We start from the raw sequence: 17,506 nt of genomic DNA, 5'->3' as shown, positions 1-17,506 counted from the left end.
TCCGGAGGGCAGAGGTCTATCAAGCCCAGCCTGAAGAGTAAAACCAAGCCCGATTCCAGCCCATGCCAAGACAAACAGACCGGAGCTTGGCCCTGATTATTATGCATGTGCCGACCTTCCTAGCCCGACCAAATAACACAACAAAAACTATACAAACTATGTACACATGAAACCATAATATAACAGGTGAGAACAGAGAAAGATCAAACAAGAAATTGTTAATACATTAAAATTTAGGGTAGTTCAGCGAGCTTAACCCCGTCTCCGGCCAGCCAAACTATTTCGGGTCACCCTGACAACAGCCTAGGTTCAGTTTCGAATAATAGGTTTGTTATGAGTAAAAATGGTTTGACCACATGAAGTTAGTTCAGACTCACGAGCATGTGCTTCTGAGTCGAAGAGTTCTTAGACAATCACCAATGAATCCTTTTGATGAAGGGTAAACACTCTGTACCCCTTAGCACACCGCACACTTCCGGGACTCCGACCAAGCTTATCTGTCCGAGCTCCAACCAAGCTTATATGTCCAATCTCCAACTAAGCTTATCTGTCCGAGCTCCGACCAAGCTTGTATGTCCAAGTTTCGATCAAGCTTAGCTGCTCGATCAGCCAACGGTTATGCTCAGCTCAGCCTCATCCTAATCGATTAAAGGATCCAGCCCAGGTCAGCCTCGACCGTCCACTACGTAATTTTGGGGCCAATTGTGTCTACCCTTATTACTTGCATAAATATTGTGTGACGGTTGAGAAAATTGTGCCAGAATCATGCCTAAGATTAAGAACTAACTCTCGTTCACCTACACTATAAATAAGAGCTCCATGCACATGAAAAGGTACGCAAAATCTCTCACCCAAAACCCCTTAATGCTACCAGACCCAGATTTCTAGCCTGACTTTGGCATCGGAGGGTCCCCTACTTTGGCCAGGGTCTCCTTTGTCTTCTTCCTATATAGGTGCTTGAAAGTCCAGTAGCTCAACGAGGGTGAACCAGATTTTTGCATCAACAGTTTGGTGTCGTCTGTGGGAACAACATCAGAGGCGTTCATGCTTTACCAGAAAACCACAATGGCTAAAGGAAGAAAGAAAGTCCCTCCAGCCGCAATTGCTGTCGATCCTGTGCTTGCGGAACAGCCTAGTCATCAGGATTCATCTTCCCAACTCCAGGCCAAGTCCGCTCCTACGGATCTAGCACAACAGTCTCGGAACCGAGGAGGTTGCCTCCTTTCCCTGGAACACTAGGTCGAAACGCTGGCTAGCGATCTTGGTCAAATAAGGCAAATGCTGGAAAGACAAATCCCCCTCCCTAATCAGGAGGCTGCTACTCGAGCAACTACCGGGGTCGTAGCGCTAGCAGATTCTCAGAAAGATCAATCCTCAAGCACCATCTCATGTCTCGGGGACCTCCGCGCTGGCCCCTTTCGACCTGCAACATGAGTTATAAAAGAGGGGGCGCAGAAAAGCCCCCGAGATGAACCCCACTCCTGAAGTTGTGGCCAAGAACAAAGACCCCTGGGAAGCCCAACTTGACGAATTATGAGGTTAGATCGGTGATATACGCCAAGCTTACCAAGCCCAAGCTCCAACCCCGATAGATGCCATGATGGAAGAGGCAGAGCCACCATTCACCAACGACATCATGAGCTCAGCCCTCCCTCCAAGATTTCGAATGCCACCCGTCACCCCATATTCAGGCTCCAAGGCCCCCACTGAACATTTGGAATCTGTCAGGGCCTGGATGGAGCTCCAGTCAGCATCTAGGCCAATTATGTGCCGAGCTTTTGCCCTAACCTTGACAGGGGCCGTGAGGAGTTAGTACAGACAACTAAAACTAAGGTCAATTAGTTCCTTTTCCGACCTCAGCAAGGCGTTCCTGACACAATTCATTGTTGGAAAAGAATGGATGAAACCGTCCACTCACCTGCTCACTATCAAACAGAAAGAAGGTGAGGCACTGAAGGATTACATTATGTGGTTTAATGGAGAGGTAGTATAGGTGAACGACTACTCAGACAAGATAGCCTTGATTGCCATGATAGCCGGACTTAGGGAAGGAAGGTTCCTCTTTTTGATAGGCAAAAATCCTCCAGGAACTCTAGGTGAGATCATGAACCGAGCATAAAAATACTCCAATGCAGAGGAGCTTTTCAACTCTCAAAAAGCTACTAGAGACGTTTGTAGCTCAGCGAATGACAAGAAGCGAAAAGAGGAAACCCCATCCCAAGCACCCCTCAACAAAAAAAGAAGGGACGATGGTCAGAGGTTAACGACCAAACAGGCGACCTGAGAGTAGATTCGGCTCATACACCCCTCTCAATGCCATGCTTGAGCAAGTCCTTTTGGAAGTGCGGGATAAGCGGTTGCTGAAATGGCCAAATCAGATGAAAACCGACGCAGACAAGCATAATAAGCGAAAGTATTGCGCTTCCACTGCAATCACGATCACTCAACCAGCGACTGCTTTGACCTCAAAGAAGAGATCAAAACCCTCATTCGTAGTGGGTACTTACGAGAGTACATTAAGGAAGAACGACTAGGTCGGAAGGATGAGCAACCCAATAGAGCGATCAACAATGACCTCAACAATGAAATCCGCACTATCTTCGGTGGACCTGCAGGAGGCGGTGACTCGAACCGAGCCCGAAAGGCACATGCTCGGAGTACTAGCCCGGACCATTATATCCATCTCGCTAACAAGCCGCCCAAGGAGCAGTGGATACGCCCTTGTGACTTGACGTTCTCTAAGGAAGACGCCCGCGGTATCCAACACCTACACGATGACGCCCTGGTCATAACTATGACCATAGCTAACCAGAAGGTGTATAGTATTCTTGTAGATATAGACAGCTCGGCTGACATACTCTTCGCCGAAGTGTTTAACAAGATGGAGATCGATAGGTCACGGCTCCAACTTATTAACACTCTCATGCATGAGTTCGCAGGAGATAAAGTCATTTCTAAGGGATCTATCCAATTCCCAGTTACTGCTAAAGAAGGACAAAACCAAACCACTGTGATAGTTGACTTCCTAGTGCTGGATTGTCCCTCCACTTACAATGTCATCCTCAGATGACCTTTGTAAGACATGTATCCTAAACCGTACCATTTCGTAGGCTTCCGCGGTCCTGCCGGTCAAATTCCAGCGACTCGCATTTTGTTATCGGCATTTGCGCGTGACCCTGAGTCATATCCTGTATTTCAGAGTCGGCTCGACCCGAGACTTGTACCCTTGCGACTGCATCGTCGCAGCGATTTCGATGCCGCGTCTCCCACTGTGTCGTGGTCGGTTGGAAGGGAGTGCGGCCTTACCTGCCCAAGAGGAGGGGGCAAAGGTAAGCTAAGTTTGACCAGCTCGAGGAATGGGTCCGCTATCGACGAGTCGGGTCCGATATTGGCAGGCGGATAGTGAGGTCTCTTTCACTCACCTTGTTGCGTGTGATGGGGCGACAATTTAGTTTGGAGTGTACTAGACCTCGGTGATTTTTTAGAGAGGAACCGTACTGATATGTGGACTTATTAAGCAGGAGTTACATACTCATTCATTCATTCATTCACTATCCACTTGGGCTGGTGGTGCGCAACTATTTATTACGTGTACTTTCGTAATGGCCAGAATTTCAGTTGGGGCGCGTGACTAACCTGAGATCAGGAGTTTACCACATTGAGTCTGACTATCCAAATTTAGGTATGGGACTGGTTTGGATAGAAGTCTCTTGTGGTGGACCCCGTAGCCTATGATACTACGTACTATCATCCCAACTTCACACTCCAGCTTGGTCATTTCATTCGCACCGCATGTTGCATTGCATCCTCAGCACATAGCATTTAGTTTGTTGTACTTCTGTATTACATAACCAAATTGAGATTGACGATATTCGTGGACTTGGTATCTGATATTTGGCTTACTATGTCTCTGCATTGCATAGCTGATCTACATTGCTTCCTCAATATATGATATTGGTTTATTATATTTTTGCATTGCATAGTCTACATAAGGCTGATGGTATTTATAGGCTTATCAGCATGTTTTCACGTTAGTCTGATATTGTATGATTTATGAACTTACTTATATTTCTGATATTGCATTATTTATGGGCTTGTCAGTATTTCCGCTTACTCTAATTACTCTGATATTGCTTACTTGGTACTTACCTTGTACACATACTTTCACCACCCTCTAAGCTTTCTATAAGCTTATGCATGATAGATACGTGCAGAAAGTGTTAGGTCGCAGTAGCGTTGAGCTTGGAGCATGCAGCGGACTTCTAGAGCTTTAATTTTCGACATATGTATTTTCCTTTCAGCATTGTATTTAAATGTTTATATTAGTGGATATGTGATGATGATGTTGCCTTTGTGATTTGGGTAAACTTGTGGTTATACTTTTATGAAATAAATGTACATTGAAAATCCTCCTTGTAGGATCCTAGGATCAGAATCTAGGGTATGGGCGCTGGAAGCCGAGAATGGGGTACTACGGAGGCTGTCGGCACCGGATTCGGCAATTGAAAATTTTGTGGGCCCGGTTTCCGAGTTTGGGACATAACAACCTTCCCTTAACTCCATGAGGGTTTTGGTTTCTACTTACCACTTCATAATGAAACTCTCTACCGATCATGGGGTTGGCCACGTTCGAGGAGACTAGCGCGAAGCTCAACAGTACTACTCGACCACTCTGAAGGCAAGGACTCCCCTCCATACCCTACTAGTCACTTCCATTCACCTTAGAAAAGATTCACTCGAGAGAGGATTCCCAATGGAAGATCTTTTGACTATTCCCCTTGACAAGTCTGACCCAACCCGATCAGTTCAGGTCGGTTCATCGTTGACTCCTGACCTCCAAAGCCAACTAATAGATCTCCTTCAACATCATACCAACATGTTTATCTGGTCCCATCAAGACATGTCTGGCATTAGTCCTAAGGTGATGGTCTATAAATTGAATGCGGACCCCGATCACAGACCGGTTAAATAAAAAAGGCGAGCTTTCGAGCCAGAATGATATGTCGTTATCACAGAAGAAGTCGAAAAACTTTTAGAAGCAGGGTTGATCGAAGAAATCTATTACCCTGATTGGATTACCAACGTCATCCTGGTAAAGAAGTCTAATGGGAAGTGGCGGGTTTTTGTTGACTACACTGACTTGAATAAAGCCTACCCCAAGGACAACTTTCCTCTTCCCGGGATCAACTAGATGGTTGATAGCACGGTAGGGCATGAGCTCATAAGCTTCATGGACACATACTTGGGCTATAATCAGATAGCCATGCATCAGTATGATAAGCAGAAGACGACCTTCGTCACCGACAAATGAATCTACTGTTACAAGGTCATGCCCTTTGGACTGAAGAACGCCAAGGCCACATATCAGCAACTTGTGAACAAAATATTTGCTGGACAGATTAGATATTCTATGGAGGTTTATGTCGACGACATGCTTGTAAAAAATGTCAAAGTTGCCGAACATGTCACTGACCTTAATGAAATGTAAATACGCCCTTAAAAGGATTGATTTAGAGCTCAAAAGAAGATAATGAAGAATTGAAGATATGAAAGTCATTAATGAAGAATTCACATGCTAAAGATCCAAGGAAACCAATTGAGGAATGAAGAGAATTAAAGATTTGAAGTGAAGAAAAGGAATCCTGAAAATTGTCCTGAAAAAGATATTCTGAAATTTCGGGGCCAGAAAAACATAGTTCTGAAAAAGTGCGAGAATAGACATCGATGCAATCGAAGGCACGTTAATGACATCGAATGTGCAATCAAAGCTAGTTTGATGTAATTAAGAATTTCATGATTTTTCAAGACAAACTCGCTGGACAGTTCTGGATAAGTTTCAATGGCATCGAAGGTGCAATCGAAGGTTGTTCGACGCATCGAAGGTGTCACGCCCCGAACTCAGAAACCGGGCTCACAAAATTTTTGATCGCCGAATCTGGCGTCGACAGCCTCCGTAGTACCCCATTCTCAGCTCCTGGTACCCATACACCAGGTTCCTATCCTGGGATGCTACAAGGAGGATTTATAATCATCAGTCTAATTCATAATGAGCATAACCAAAAGCATAACCTACGAATAATAACCACAAGAACACCATCACAAAATCCACTATGATCAATAACTTTTAAGTACAATGCGTATGAAAGGAAAATACAATATAGTGAAAGTAACAAAACTCCAGAAGCTCAGCTGCACGCTCCAACTGCGGCAAGACTATGGCTGCGACTGCGTCCTGGCATCACCTGCATGCATCGATCGTGCATAAGCTTATAGAAAGCTTAGAGGGTGGTGTAAGTGTGTGTGCAATATAAGCGTGCTCAGAATGCAAGGTCAGAGTAATGTGAAATCATGATGATGAGTACAAGAATGCAATCAGCCGTACCAAGGCTATGCGGTGCAAGATATGAATACTATCGGCCATAACACGGCCATGCGATACGAGATGCAACTCAAGCATGTCAATCCTCATCATATATCAGTACAGTTCTCATTCTAGATAATCACTGGGGTTTAGTACACTCCAAGTGGCACTGTCGCTCTCCTAGCCACACAGTCTAAGTAAGCGTAAGAAACCTCACTATCCGCCTGGCCAATAATCTGTCAATACCTATCCGGCATATCGATAGTGGACCCATTCACGAGCTGGTCAAACTCAGCCTAATATTGCCCCTACCATCGGGCGAGTAAGGCCACACCCCTTTCCAACCGACCACGACACAGTGGGAGATGTGGCCTCCTGGTATTTGGCACTCTTGCGCTCATATATCCACTCAGTCTTGACGTTGGAGTCATCCTCTGGTACCATCGGGTTTATAGATTTTCACCCAGGGACATCTATGGCACCCCTATGCTTAGTAACAATATTTCCGGTATCCAATCTAGCCACCCACGATGTGTTTATAGAGGCTATGGCCCTGATGTCACTCGGGCATACAGTAATCGCAATCACACTAATGCAAGTGCATGAATCATACTATTAGACATGCAATAATCCTGCGCGTACCGAGCGCTCATGTGGGGCAGCTCCGCCTGTCAGGGAGCCCATAAACGATCTGCCCGAAGGCATATGCTATGATCGGTCACTTCTCATATCAGGCATACATATGATGCGTATGATCATGAATCATGGATCTATATTATACATGTTATGTAGTGATGGGCTCTGATTAAAACGAAGATGGGCCTAGACGACCTATATGCTACAGGTATGGGCTTATTAATGGGCCCTAGGGAGAGAGTGACAATGTGGACATTTAACCAACATCATCCTTACAATGTGGACATCAAACCATTATTGCTCCCAAGGTATAGCCCACTATAAAATCAACACATATACCATGGTGGAATCACACTACAATGGGCTTTATGTACGTCCTATTGGGCCTTGACCCATGGGCCTCCAGTACATCAAATGGGCCTCATACATGGGTCTCGTGTATATATATATATATCAAGGTGGGCCTCAACGACGGGCCACAAATGCATCAAGATAGGCCTAGTCACATGGGCCTTGCATACATCACAATGGGCCTCATAATATGGGCCTTATACAAATCAAGGTGGGCCTCAACGGACGGCCCACAAACACACCAAGATGGGCCTTATCACATGGCCTTAAAATATCCTCCAAAATGGTTGGACAGTTTGGATGAAACTCATGCATCATGGTAGGTCCCATAGGGATGGAAGGCATAGATAAATCACATAATTCATGGTGGAGGTCCACATCGATGAAAGGTGTGGACACAATACATACATAAGTGGGGCCCACCATAATGTTTATTTTCCACCCAATTGTTGATAGGGTCATGTAGGCCTGGGGGCCCACCATAATATTTATTTGCACCCAACCTGTTTATAAGGTCACATGGACCTTGGTCCCACCATGATATTTATTTGCATCCAACCTGTTGATAAGGTCACGTGGACCTAGGGGCCCACTGTAATGTTTATGCGCCATCTAAACTGTTCATAAGGTCACTTGGACCTGGGCCCACTGTACCGTTTATTATTATTATTATTATTTTATCACGTGGACAGGGAGTCCACCCTGATGTGGTTCACAAATCCAACCCACCCATTATGTGCGTCCCACTTGGCTGAGGGTTCAGACCAGGTTTTAGCTGCATTCAAATTTCAGGTAGGCCCCACCAAGTGATTTTATATGTTTTAGGCATGTCTTCACATGATTTTAGATGGTGTGGCCCACCTGAGTTCCGTATACGGCTAATTTTTGGGGTGGCCTCCTGATCCGAGGGGACCCATTAAATGCATGGTGTTGATGTTCGAAACGCATCATGGTGGGGCCCATAGCTGGGGCCGTGAGGCCCAGCCGTCCGTCCGTCTGCTCGCCCGCCTGCACAGGACGCTGCTGCGTCCTCAGCAGCAGCGGCGGCGACTGCCCTTTTTTAAAAAAAATCTGTTTTTCTACAGATTTTCCTAGGTGGGGCCCGCGTATGAAAAATCCAACCCGACCACTGGGTTCTACGGTCCATGATCGTCCAAATGAGACCAATATGCGACATATTCTCAGCGAATAGAAGATTCAAGGTGGGTTTTAACGGTATTACCGCTATTTCCTATGGTATGGCCCGCCTGAGAATCGGATTGGTCCCAAAATTTGGCTCAACGCCTAAAATGATCTGAGGAGAAGGATGGATAGCTTGGAATGTATACATACATCAAGGTGGGGCTACATGAGCGGCCCACCCTAAAAGCAATTTTTTTCTTTTTTTGCTTTATTAGTACACACCCATGTCAATACATGCACTCCACGTTAGCCACCCCTATTTCGTCCAGCGAGCATCCTGAAACGCTGGACAGGATGGACATCACGGTGGGTCCCACATGCACGTGGCCCACCAGATCAGTCTAATATTTGTGTTTTTCCATCATCCAGGTCAGGCCCACTGGATGGCATGGAAAAAGCAGATGGACGGCGTCGATAGAATACATCCATCATGGTGGGTCCACGTTCGGTGTGGATCTAGTGGACCACACCCATAACAAGAGAGAGAGAGATGGAGAGATATATAAAGAGAGAGAGAGAGAGAGACGATGAGATAGAGGGACCCCGCCATTATGGGCCCCTCTTGATTAAATCACATACATCAAAATAGGTCCCACCAACAAGTGGGCCCTAAGATAAGAAATAACAGTGGATCACCCACCTCTATGCCTTCTTCTTGCTCCCTTAGCCTTCTATGCTCCTTGCTTTCATTTTTTATGGTGGTTGATGGGATTTTGATGGTGTGGATGAGAGATGAGAGGGTGGGCCACACTTGTGGTTAGGAGAGAATGTTTGGACGTTGGAATTTTGGGTTGCTTTGGGAGATTTGATAAATGAGAGAGAGGGAGTGAGGTGATGGGAATGATATGGATGGGTTGATGTAAGGAAGGGTATGGGTTGGGTTGAAAATTTGTAAAAGAGGTATGATTATGGTTGAAATTTTGTAAAGGGGAATGGTGAGGTGGAGAAAGAGTGGACTTTTAAAAAAGGTAGGGATGAGTTGTTGTACTTTGGGTAAGGCTTGTACTTGACATTGATTGATGGGACATATCGTAAAGATTTTCTCGATAATCGCAATGCGCGGCGTTCTTCGGAATAAATGCAGGCCCACATCTCCTGGCCTGCGTATCGGTTCGGTGCGCAAGTCACGGCGTTGGAACCGCGGGGACGGCGCGGTCGCTATGATATAAGTTTCAATTCGAACCGACTTCGGTATGCGGGACCCGGTTTAGGATCACGCGCAAACGTCAAATATGGGTCGAGAATTGCCGGAACTCGACCGGAAGGACTGTGGAAGCCAACAGAATGGTACGGACTAGGACACGGGTCTTACAGAAGGCGTTACGCAGATTTTACGCGGAGTGCATAAATTTGAGGCGGTTTGCGGATTTTTTCAACTCGGTGCGAAAGTTGAAGTTCCACAACTATAAATAGGAGTCCTTAGGATGCTCTGAAACATCTTCTAGGGTTTGGAAAGGTAGAGAAGGCCTAGGTAGAGCGCCGAAAATATTCTTTCACTTCGATTTTTTTATAGTTTTAGTAGATCTTTTTAGTTTTTCTTTTATTTTTCTTTTATGATGTTAGTCTTCTCAGGCTAATCTCTTAGATAAGACTAAGGGATGAAACCTATAGTTTATTTTGATGTTTAGTTTGTTTTGATTCAAGTTTATGTTAAACTTCCATTAAGTTTTGGTTTGAATTAAGATATATTTCTAGTTTTCTATGATTTATTGTGACTGAAATTACAATAAATGCTTTAAAGGCTTTTGATATGATTTAATTGACTTTGGAATTGTGTCAAGTACGTAGAAGTCGTTGTTCATCATCGTCTCTTGGGCATGGTAGGATGATTGAATCCCCTACCATCATTACAATTAGATGGATATTTGGAAACCAAATTAATGGAAAGTTCAGATTCTGTTTTAACCACTCCATCATCCGATTGGATAGGATAGGAATCCGATTCTAATTGAGTTATCATTAAATTAAGTAGATTGAATATTGAAATTGTTATGGGTGGATTCTTGGACCCTTAGTCTTTTTTATCTTTATTATTCAAAGCTCTTTTTATCTCGCTGGATTAAAAATCCAGACCAACCGAGTTAGATTTAGATTTGTTCTAGACCATGTTCCCCATTCCCTCTGGATTCGACCTCGGTCTCACCGAGTTATTACTACATCGCGACCCTGCACTTGGGGTTGTAAACCATTTCCCATAGACTAATTTAAAGGGAGGCATTCCAATGGGGGTCTTAAAAGTTATGTGGTAAGCCCATAAAGCATCAGTCAAGCAAATTGACTAATCCTTATGGTCAGGATTAACAGTGTTTTTTAGAATTTAATTAATTTTCCTATTGGAGATCTCAACTTGCCCACTCGTTTGTGGGTGGTATGAAATTCTCACTTTATGAGAGATGTCATATTTCTTCATTAAGTTTCCGAAATGCTTATTGTAAAAGTGTAACCCTCCATCACTAATGATAGCTCGAGGCGTTCCGAACTGGGAAATGATATTTTCTTTTAAGAATCTAATGACCACTTTACGATCATTATTCCGGCACGGGATCGCTTCGACCCATTTAATGACATAGTCTACTGCTAACAAAATATAAATATTTCTAAAGGATTGGGGGAACGGCCCCATGAAATCGATGCCCCAGCAATCGAATGCTTCAATGATAAGAATTGGGTTTAATGACATCATATTTTGACAGGACAATCCTCCCAATTTCTAGCAATGCTCACAAGTTTTGCAAAACTCATGAGTATCTCTAAATATAGTGGGACAATAAAAGCCACACTATAGAATTTTGGCTGTGATTTTTTTAACAGAAAAGTGACCACCACAGTCCTAAGAGTGGCAAAAGGAGATAACACTTTGATGTTCATTGTCTGGCATGCATCTCCTTATAATTTGGTCTGGGCAATATTTAAATAGATAGGAATCATCTCAAAAAAACTTACATACCTCGGCGAAGAGTTTTTTTCTTATCTTGCGCAATCCAATATGTCGGCGTGAAACCTGTGGCAAAATATTAGCAATGTTAGCAAACCAAGGTAATTGGAAGAGTTTAAACAATTGTTCATCAGAGAACATATCATTTATTAGTGTCGGCTCAAGGGAATCGAGAAGATCAAGCTTAGAGAGATGGTCATCCATTACGTTTTCTACTCCCTTTTTGTCTTGTATTTCTATGTCGAATTCCTGGAGTAGAAGGATCCATCTTATCAGGCGAGGCTTGGCATCCTTCTTAGAAAGAAGGTATTTCAGTGCCACATGATCGGTGTAGATGATGATCTTGGATCCGATCAAGTAAGACCTAAATTTATCCAAAGAAAACACTACAGCTAAGAGTTCTTTCTCCGTAGTAGAGTAGTTCGCTTGGGCAGAATTTAGAGTTCTACTTGCATAGTGAATCACATAGGGCTTCTTCTCTTTTCTCTTTCCTAACACTACCCTAATAACATAATCAGATGTGTCGCATATAATCTCAAAAGGGATGCTCCAATGAGATAGCTACATGATAAGTGTGGTAATTAACATGCCCTTGAGCTTAGTGAAAACTTCTTTGGATTGGTCAATCCACTCGTATGGTGCATCCTTTTGAAGTTGATTACATAAAGGACGAGAGAGATGACTAAAGTCCTTTATGAATCATCTATAAAATCTGGAGTGTCCTAAGAAGGATCGCACGTCCTGTATACTCTTGGATGGAGGTAGGTTAGAGATAAGATCAAACTTCACCTTGTTTTCTTCAATTCCCTTGGACGAGATTATGTGTCCAAGCACTATTCCCTTGGGAACCATGAAATGGCATTTCTCCCTATTCAAAACCAAATTCTTCTCCTCGCATTGCTTCAACACTTTATTTAGATTTTTCAGACACTTGCTGAAGGATGGACCAAAAATCGAGAAGTCATCCATGAAGACTTCTAAATATTACCCCACCATGTCGGAAAATATGCTCAACATGCATCGCTGAAATGTGGTAAGGGCATTACACAGCCCGAATGACATCCTTCAGTAAGAAAATGTGCCAAAGGGGCATGTGAATATGGTTTTCTCTTAATCTTCAAGGGCTATCTCTATCTGATTATAGCCCGAATACCCGTAAAGGAAGCAATAGTAAGAGTGACTAACTAACCTTTCCAAAATTTGATTAATGAAGGGCAAAGGAAAGTGGTCATTCCTTGTGATGGTATTTAGCTTTCTGTAGTCAATGCATATTCTCCAACCAGAAGTAACTCTAGTTGGCATGAGTTCATTATCAGCATTGGCTACAATGGTAATTCCGAACTTCTTAGGAACCACCTGGGTTGGACTCACCCATTGACTATCAGATATAGGGTATATGATACCCACATCCAACAACTTAAGTACCTCAACTTTAACCACTTTTTTCATATTTAGATTGAGTTGACATTGTAGTTGTTGGGAGGTTTTCGCATTATCCTCAAGATGAATGTGGTGAGTACAAATCAAAGGATCAATTCCTTTGAGTTCTGTAATCGACCATCCAAGGGCTCCTTTATAATCAATGAGAGTGGAAATAAGCACTCTCCTGTTGTTTCTCAAGGTGGGAAGAAATCACCACCGGGTATGTCTTATGTTGACCTAAGTAGACATATTTAAGATCAGCGAGCAAAGGTTTTAGGTCAAGATTCAGTGCTTTGAAGATAGACGGTAGAGGCACTACATCAGTTTGGGGCAAATTTTCAATTTGTGGCTTCCACCAGTTAACTTCAAGTACTGACACATTATGCAGCAATGCACTCATCTCCCTAATCATGTCATTATCCAAATCATCAGTGGAGTGGGCCAAACACATCTATAAAGGGTCAGAGTATAGATTCAAGGTTGCTCTTTCTTCCACGAAAGAGTCGATCATGTTAATGTCGTGGATATCTTTAACATCCTTTGACTATTTTTCCAAATTGAAAAAGATATTAAGCTCTAATGTCATATTCCTAAAAGACAAATTCATAACCCCATTCCTACAGTTGATAATGGCATTGAATGTAACAAGGAATGGACGACCAAGAATGTTGGGAATCTGAGTGCTCACATCTATGATGGGTTAAGTATCCAAGACTAAAATCTACTGGATAATAGAATTTATCAACTTGGACCAACACATCCTCAATCATCTCTCTCGATACACGGACTGAATGATCAACAAGTTGTAATGTGGCCTAAGTGAGTTTTACTTCACCTAGACCCAATTGTTGGTATACCGAGAAATGAATCAAATTAATGCTCTCTCCCAAGTCAAGAAGTGCGTGCTCAATTTGGTGATTCCCGATTATACAGGTGATAGTTGGGCTACTAGGATCTTTATATTTTTATGACACATCTTGCATGAGGATGGCACTCACCTTTTCTGTCAGAAAAAAATTCTTTTGAATACTTTGCCGTCTCTTGGTTGTACATAAATCTTTTAGAAATTTAACATAAGAGGGGATTTGTTTCACAGCATCCAGCAGAGGGATGTTGACTTTCACTTGTTTCAGCACCTCTAGAATATCCTATGAGTTAGCTGGAGGTTTTGGTGCAATCAACCGCTGAGGGGGATGACACAATTGTCTTACTTACTTTTTTCGGTTCTTCCTCATGAGGGGCATTGCTAGGTCTATCATTCTCAGTTTCTTCCGCGTCCTTAGGCTTTTCAGCTCTTACCGGAATGGTTTTGTCAATAATCTTCTCAATCCTAAGAGTGGAGATAGAATTAGCCTGCTCCATCTTATTTGAATAGCTTGGGTCACTTATTTCATATTGTGGTTTTGGGTTGGGGAGAGGCTGGGCCAGAATGATCCCTTTTTCCCCAATTGAATTTTTTGTCTCAAGCCCTTGTATGGCCTTTATAAGGTCTTGAAAGGCTTGCAGCATACCCTAATTAAAAAACTTTTGATTTTGAATATGTTTTAAGACCAGATCCTCTTGAGGTTTCCTTTGATTTAGAAATTGGTTAAGGATCCCTTGAGGAGTAGTAGTTTGTTCGTTCCTCCAACTGAAATTTAGATGATTCCTCTAACTTGAGTTATATGTTTTTGAGGTGGGTTCGCTAAAAAGTCTTTGGTAGTTATTTACGGCATTTGATTGCTCATTCAATATCTCTTAAAAAGTAGGAATTGTTGGGCAATTTTTTGTTGTTTGTATGTTGCAAGCACAAATACCACAAACAACTTCCATAGCCTTGTCAGATTTGATAGGTACTGCCTTCTTAAGTTCCATGGCCTTGATTTTCCTTGTGAGATTAGCCACTTTAACATTTATATTATCTTCCTCTTTCAAAATATATATTCCACGCCTCTCCTTTGATTGAGCAAGCTCAGAAGTAGTGTTAGGTCTTGGGGAGATGTCCCATGACTGTGCATTGTTGAGTGTCAAATATTGCATATTTTACCCCATTTATATCTTAGTTTTATGAACATAATAAGGCTTAATGATATATTTTATACATGTTTGCGTTGCAAGGTGAGTTTAAGAGCTTGGATTGCAAAGAATGCTAAAAGCATGAATTTGATGCTCAAAGAACACCAAGGTAAAGAACGAATCTTTGGAGACCAAGATTGAAGATTTCAAGACCCCAAGATCCAAGAAAACCAAGTGGAGAAGGAAGGAAATCAAAAGAACAAAGGGCTGAAATTTACTTCATAATCTGTGTCATCGATCACCGTTTGATGACATCGAAGCCATCTTTCGATGACATTGAACACAAGTCAATGACATCAAATTTTTACATGAAAACCAAGTTGGTTACTGGACATATTGGATGTAATTTTCGATGAATCAAAGTCATGTTCGATGACTCAAAGAAGATGATCGATGACATCAAAGTCTGTTCGATGTCATCGAATTTATTGAAGAATTTTGAAGTAACTCGCTGGACTTTTTTGGACACTTTTTCGATTACTCGAAGACTGTTCGATGACATTGAAGTCTCGTTCGATGACATCGAAGAAAGGTTCGATGGCACAAGAACTTATGCAGTGCGTAAAGGCGCGACTTCTGAATTTAAAGTATGTTCGATGACATCGAAGGTTGTTTGATGCCATCGAACGCATTACGTAAAGTTACACAGACTGCGTAAATTGAGGCGGTTTTGCGATCTTATGCGAACTAGGTTATAAATATGGGTTTCCTACGGACTTTTTGGAGATATTTAGGGTTTTGAGGAGTAGAGCAAAGGGGTGGAGTCGTCATCCAAGAGTTCTTTCTTCCTTTCTTCCTAGTTTTTAATGCTTTCTTTTAGGGTTTTAATTCTAATCATGTCTATGGTTGGCTAAACCTCTTAGCTAGGGCTAAGAGGTGAAGCTTGTAGCATATTGGGATGGTGTTCTTGTTTTGATTCTTGTTCTTGTTAAACTTCTTTGATTCTAATTTGATATTTAAGGAATACTTTCAGTTTTTAATGGTTTGTTGTGACTCAAATTACAATAGATCTGCAATAGCTTTGAGTATCTTCTATCTTACTTTGAGATTGTGGGATTGGTAAATCCTGTTGTTAGCCATTATCTCCAGGGCATGGTTTAATGATGGAATCCCTTCCAAACCTCACAATTCTCCTTCATTGAGAATTAGGTCAACGAAAGTTCAGATTTGATTCTATTGATATATCTTCCAATTGGACATGATAGGACTTTAATTCCAATTGTGTTCCTTAAATCAGATAAGGAAACATCCTAATACCTGTAATTGGATCCTTGGCACCCTAGTTCCCACCTTTGAATTTACAAGTTTTAATTAAACAATTCACAATTACTCTCTCTATAATTCAGATTTAGATTCACATCTTCTTCTAGTTCTACTTTTAATTGCTTCCAGATTACACACAAGATTAGTCCCTGTGGATTTGACCTCGGTCTTACCGAGATTATTACTACATCGCAACCTTACACTTGGGGTTGTAAACACGCATTTTCAGCAAGTTTGTCAAAGTAATCCCACACATCATCGACATTCTTATTCATGAATTCCCCATTACACATCATTTCGAACAATTGGCGCATAGAAGATGTCAATCCATCATAGAAGAAATTTGTTATACGCCAAGTTTCAAATCCATGTTGTGGGCATGAACTGACAAGATCCTTGAATCGTTCCCAACATTGGAAGAAGGTCTCATCTTCCTTTTGGGTGAAGTTCATGATTGAATTCCTTATGGTGTTCATCTTATGGTATGGGAAGAATTTCTTTGAACTCCCTAGTCATATCATTCCATATGGCAAGGGATCGTGGTCGTAGTGAGTGCAGCCATGTCTTAGCTTTCTCTTTTAAGGAGAAGGAAAAGAGTTTCAGCCTGATCGTGTCCTCGGACACGTTAGGGAAGTGTAGAGTGGTTATTATCTCATTAAACTCTTTCATGTGTAGATTTGGACTTTCATATTCAAGTCCATGTAACTTCAAACGGAGTTGGATTACTCGTGGCTTAATATCTATACTTCCTGCATTGTCTAGAAAAATCATGCAGGAAGGTGTGCTTACCCCAGCTGATTGTAAATATTCTCGTAGAATACGAGGCGGGGGTGTATGGTGCACCTCATTCTCATCGTAGGCTTCCTTAACTGGGGTGTTGAGGTTGATATGCAGTCATCACTTTTATTGACTCAGAGGATCTTAAGTGGTGTCTAATCCGATGATGAATAGGCAACCCTTGACTAATCCTCCTTCACTCAAAAGACGTAGAGTGTTATCACGAACCCACTTGGGCATGAAACACTCTCAGCCCTCAATTTCTAAACAATTAAAACCTAATAAAAACATAACTAAAACTAAACTAAAGCAATTACGAATTATGAAACTAGAGAAGAGTTGGAACGAAGTTACCGATTAGAGCTCCTATGTTAAGATAAAGTCCTGCAAAACAAAAACAAGTTAGTTCTAAAAATAAATTCATAAAACCTAATCTAAGAACACAAAAGTCATAAATTAATTCTAAAACTAATTAATCTCAGAAAAACACAACCGTAGTCCCCGGCAATGGTGTCAAAAACTTG

The 17,506-nt window shown here is 42.3% G+C and overlaps 1 non-coding gene across 1 annotated transcript; it reads left to right on the top strand.

The window, feature by feature from the left end:
* The first annotated feature begins 16,568 nt into the window (after positions 1-16,568).
* Positions 16,569-16,675, top strand: LOC131241705 (small nucleolar RNA R71). Its single transcript, XR_009169261.1, has one exon. It is a non-coding gene; the product is annotated as a small nucleolar RNA R71 (small nucleolar RNA).
* Positions 16,676-17,506: the final 831 nt, after the last annotated feature.

This window comes from Magnolia sinica, chromosome 3, assembly GCF_029962835.1.
Source record: "Magnolia sinica isolate HGM2019 chromosome 3, MsV1, whole genome shotgun sequence".
Taxonomy (NCBI): domain Eukaryota; kingdom Viridiplantae; phylum Streptophyta; class Magnoliopsida; order Magnoliales; family Magnoliaceae; genus Magnolia; species Magnolia sinica.
This window is presented reverse-complemented; position numbering and strand designations above follow the sequence as displayed.